Genomic DNA, 5918 nt, shown 5'->3' on the forward strand with positions numbered 1-5918 from the left:
TAAGGAGTTTAGTTACACATAATCTTGATTAAGAACATCAGAGAATACATGGAAGATGAAATAAGGGTGAGAAGAAGAAAACTTGATTGAAGAAGATCTTTGCCGATTGAGTTCTTTTTCCTCTCCTTTCTTTCTTCTCCTTCTCTCTCTTTTTCTTCTCTTTCTTTCTTCCCTTTCTTTCTTCTCTTTCTCTCTCTGGTTCGGCCTCCCTCTTTTTCTTCCCTTCCTTTCTTTTTCTTCTCTTGTTTGGCTGCCCCCTTGTATAAATAGGTTAGTTAACCTATATCTCACGTCCATCACCAATCCAACTAGGATTAGGGATCCTAATTAAGCCCAATTATCTTCTTTTCTTTGTTTGACTTCAAAACACCTAAAAACAAATAAAGTTAATTAAAAATAGGAAAACATCACAAAATAAATAAGTAATAAGAATAATTAGCATGATAAAAGTCGCACAAATATGCGACTATCAAAGTCTGTTAGGAACAGTAGAAGCTTCCTTGTGCAACCAAGTTGCATATTTCAATGTTTTCCCAAATTTCACAACACATCTCAGAGATGCGGGTCACTGTCTAAGATTGAGAATCAAGACAGATGGGATTTCTATGAAAAAGGGAATGATGGAACTTGCGATAGATTATCGAATCTATTATAAGTTGATGAGTTCAAATGTAACCCATAATACCAGGTTTCTAAATAGCCCTGGGATTACTACATCTGTGCTCACCAACCCAAAAAATAATGCTCAACAAATACATGTCACAAAATGGCATGAAGTAATATTCCCAAGAGAATGGAACTTGACCCCTCCTGTCAGACAGCTTGAAAGCTCCAATGCTTCAATTTATGAAGACATGGGAGGTAAGATAAGCTTACAATTTCATAGGCATTCATTTGCTAATTATGAAGAAGCTAGTTCCTCTAGAACTAAATCAATCTTTCATGAAGAATCCTTTGAAGAAGAAGACACCAAAAGACCTATGAAAATGCTTAAAGCAGGAGATTTAAAAGGATTATATGCACAAGCTGAGACTAGTGAATCCGTAGAAGAATTAGAGAAAATCATGAATGAAATTTCTCAAATTCAACTTAGAAAAGATAAGAGGAAGATTCTTCCTTATCAAGCAGCAAAAGATGAGCCTCCTAGTTCATCCTCTATAGATACAGGAGATGGGGAAAGACAAGTCCCTCCAGATGGTGGTCATACCATAATACAGAACATTACAAACAACCCAACTAAGATCATTCGAGAAAAGAATATCAAAGTCCCAAAAGGGCAGGCTCCTACATGAAGGAGTGGAGAACGAAGTTCTCAGAAGTATATCCCTACAGAACCCAAATGGGGACAGTCAATGTCCGAAAGAGAGGTTTATCTGGATTTAGACCATGTATGAGATAAAAGAAAGACAATAGACAACTGGGTAGCTAGTTTAAAGCTAACTCAGGCGCTAGTGTTATCAAAGTTTGCCTATGAAGATGCTCATGCATATTATGAATCAACCCTAACTGGAATCGTCCATAAGTGGTACCAGTCATTCAAAAGAAGTTCTCAATGGACTGATTGGGCAAGCAAGTTAGATCAGACTAATAATCCTTTAGACTTTGCAGTGCCAATCTATGCACAATTCTGTGGAGATATCACTGGGCATAGTGAACAGTATAAAGAAAGAGCTAAAGCAAATATTCATAAACTGAGTATTTGTAACATGAGATATTTTGAAGAATACACCAATGAGTTCCAGAACTACTTCTGCACTATTGGAGATATTGAGAATGATGATCTCATCAGAACATATTACAGAAAGTTGCCAGAGCCCTGGAATGATGCATTAGCTCAATCATTGGAAGAAAACCCCATACAGTATTTTACTGTAGGAGGAATTGCAGAAAGAGTTAGGGATCTCCTAAGAAAGCAATGCACAGAGAACAGAAAGTCCAAGACGGCCAAGAAGCAACTCAGAGGAGTTGAGAATATGTGTCCAAAGATATTGGATACTCCAACACAATGGGGATGTCATATCCCTACAGAAAGAAGGCACAGAAAAAAGTTCGCTGGAACCAAGCATGATAAAAAATTTGCTTCTAAAAAGAAAGTATAGGTTCAGGAAAAGGCCTGAATATAAGAAAGAACAATCTTCTCAAACTTCTCCTAGAAAGAGATTTTTCAAAAGAAAAAAGAAAACCAATTCTTCTTCTAGAGAAGTAAAGAAATGCAGATGTTGGTTTTGCAAAGCAGAAGGACATTACGCAAATGAGTGTCCTAAAAAGGACAAAAGAACTTCAACGGCCTTAATTGCTGAATACAATGAAGCAATAGAGTATGCTAATCTAAAAGGCTTCGAAGTTGCATATTCTGATGAAGAGAATGAATCAATATATTCTCTTGAGTACCCATCAGAAAATGAGACTAAAAGTACCTCAGAAAGTTCTGAAGAAGAAGAATAAGAAGATGTAAGATATCGTCCTATATTTTTATTACAGATACAAAATTGGAAAGAGGAAAACACTGATATTATCAGTACTTTCCATCCCAACCCGGGAAAATTCAACTGTGATTATTGCAAATGCGATGATAATAATGCAATTCCCATATACTGTGAAAGTACAGGAGACACTTACCATCGAGAATGTTTTATTGCAGAACTTAGAAGAAAAACCAGAGATAATGAAGCACATATCCTGGTCGAAGAGGAATATAATGTATTCCATAAAAAAGAAAAAGAAAAGAACCTTGAAGAGGATATAAAAACGATGAAGTTTGTAACTTCATTAAGTTAGAACAGGGAAATCAAGGAATCTCTTGATTCTCTCAATTCCAGTTCCAATTCGATACTGGGTCTAGCAAATGACAATCCTCTGGAATCAATAACTACAGAAAGAAGGGTCAATCCTTTCACATAATTACTTGATGATCCAAGAAAACAAGCAAGAATAATGCCAGTCCAGACGAGCATATATAGTAATTATATTACTATAGGACTGAAATTTCCCAATTACAAGAAATATCATCTACATGCATTTGTAGACACTGGTTCAGGGTTTAGTCTTGCTAAAAGATATGCTATCCCTGAAGAATATTGGGAAAAATCTTCAAGAACAGTCACTGGAGTTGTAATGGAAGAGAATAACATAGTCATGGATACTATGACACGAAATGTGCAAGTTTCTTTGGGCAGAGGAACTTTTATCATCAAGATTCTCTAGCAATGTGAAGGTCAGACAGTTGATTTGTTGATAGGAAATAACTTTCTTCTTCAACAAACAGTAATTCAAACTCCAAAAATGATTGGGTTTGAAAAAATAAAAAATATTATTGGGAATCCCGATTAACAGACGCAGTACGCGTTACTAGTCAAGGATTTACAGACCAATATCAGAAGTCGCCAGCGAAGAGTGGTGATTATAAGCCAATTTTAAAACCCGTTTTGTTGTTACAAGAGCAGCTTAAAGGTCACAAAGAAATATTGGTGAATGAAGAAACAAGTTCATAAGACTTTGATTCAGAGGAAAATTCTGAATATCAAATTTCTGACAATGAGAGTTCTGATGGAGAAGAAGAATACATCAGAGAGCATAACTTAAAGATATATGCCAACAAGATAGAGCAAAAGAAAATACCAACTCTCATAGAAATAGAAAATATGCTGAAACCAGTAATCAGTGAAGATCCTCAGTTGTATTGGGAAAGAGACCCAATATATTGTCAGCTAAAAATGCATGATGCAAATACTATTTGCCATGTTAAGGCCATCCCTCATTACAGAGAAGAAGATAGGAAAGAAATGGAAAATCAAATCCAAGAACTTCTGGAAAAGAAGTTAATCAGGCCTTCAAACAATCCTCATCATGCCCCAGCATTCTTGGTAAGAAATCATGCAGAACAATTAAGAGGAAAAGCCCGAATGGTGATAGATTACAGAGATGTGAATAAAAAGACCGTTAAAGACGGTTATCAAATTGCTCAGGTGAGAGTTCTCATCAACAGGCTTAAAGGAGCAAGAATCTTCTCTAAGTTTGATGCAAAATCAGGCTTTTGGCAGGTTAGAATGCATCCTGATTAAATTGCTTTGACAGCCTTTGGAACTCCTCAAGGGCATTATGAATGGTTAGTTATGCCATTTGGTCTTAAGCAAGCCCCGTCTATTTTCCAAAGGAAAATGGATAATATCTTCAAACCATACTCAGATTTTTGCATAGTTTACATAGATGACATTCTTGTCTTCTCCAAAACTATGAATGAGCATTTAAAGATCTTGAACAGGTGTGTAAGCTTATTGTCCAGAAGGGAATTATCCTCGGACAAAAGAAGATTCATCTCATTAAAGGAGAAATTGATTTTTTAGGCATTCATGTTAAGGATTGAGAGATTCATCTCCAAGAACACATAGTTAAGAAAATAAGCCAATTTCCTGACAATATCCCTGATGCAAAATCTTTGCAAAGATTTTTGAGAGTTGTTAATTTTGCAAGAGATTTTATTCCTCAAGTCAGTGGTCTCACTGCACTTCTCTCTCCAAAAACAAGCTCTAAAAAGAAATGGTCTTTCACAGAAGATGACAGTAATACTGTCAGAAAGATTAAAGAATTAACAAAAAACCTTCCTCCTTTACAGCTACCTGAAGAAGGAGATTTGATCATTTTGCAAACTTATGCAAATGATTATTACTGGGCAGGAGTTGTTTTAGCTGTTGCTCCATATACAAATCAAGAAAAGATTTGTAAATTTCTTTCAGGAAAATTTAACGCAGCAGAGTTAAACTATTCTATTGGAGACAAAGAAGTCCTTGCTTTAATTAAAAGCATTAAAGGTGCCGAATCATTCTTAGGAAACAAATTTGTAGTAAGAACTGATAACAAAAGAGTTAAAAATTTCAAAAACTACAAATTAACTGATGCTGCTGATAGAGGAAGAGTTCTGAGATGGCAAATGTTTTTAACTCAATATCAATATGATGTTGAAATGGTTGCAGGTGACAAGAACTATTTGTCTGACGCTCTTACAAGAGAAATGGCGAGTTTTGAAAGAGAAGGTCGTAATCCTAGAAGCCGAAAACCGGTATCAGAGGAGAAGCTTTGGGAAAGATATAAAAGCGGTGATAAAACCGTAGGACCTGACACGACCCACCCCGAATTTCACCCTGAAACCCGGAGTAAGTCGTGCGGGGACCACCTCCAAAGAAAGTTTACCGAAAAATCGACATAACCTCCCTTGAAAATGGACAACCCTTCCTAATAAATACCTGCAAACACTTCTGAAAAATCCAAATCCAACCTTAAACTCCTGGAGCCTTCGTGCTCCCCAAATCACAACATCTCCCAATTTAATTACTAACTTAAACAAGAAAATCTCATAGCCAACAGCCACAGTTCAGAGCAACTCTATTTGAAAGGAAATGGACTAGAAATATAAAAATGAGCGGAAGCTACACTATTGACTATGCCTTTTCTCCAAATACGTCCGACCTTAACTATGCAATCCTGCAAACTGGGCATTTTTAAAACGAAGAGCCCAGGGGAAAACATTTGAAAACGAAACGTTAGAGTGAGGGGACAAAAATAAATTAACGAATAAAATATTTATGTTTCCCCAAATCAATTTCCAAAGAAAAAAATCGAATGCATGCTGCAAGCGATAAAACTTTTATCTCATAAATGTAGAGCCTCTTAGGCTCTATAATATATGTATGTATTTACACACGTCCATACTCCCTATATAAATTCATGGGTCTATATAGGGCTACTACGCTCGCGTCCAACGCTCACGTCACGCCTTAATGCGGTGCTACACTACGCCATTAAGGTGGACAGACGGGTGTATAAATATGTGCCCATACCCCTTATATGAATTAAACACTCATATAGGGCTACTACGCTCACGTCCAACGCTCACGTCACACCATAATGCGGCTATATGCTAC

The sequence above is a fragment of the Fragaria vesca genome, unplaced genomic scaffold, assembly GCF_000184155.1.
Source record: "Fragaria vesca subsp. vesca unplaced genomic scaffold, FraVesHawaii_1.0 scf0513167, whole genome shotgun sequence".
NCBI lineage: Eukaryota > Viridiplantae > Streptophyta > Magnoliopsida > Rosales > Rosaceae > Fragaria > Fragaria vesca.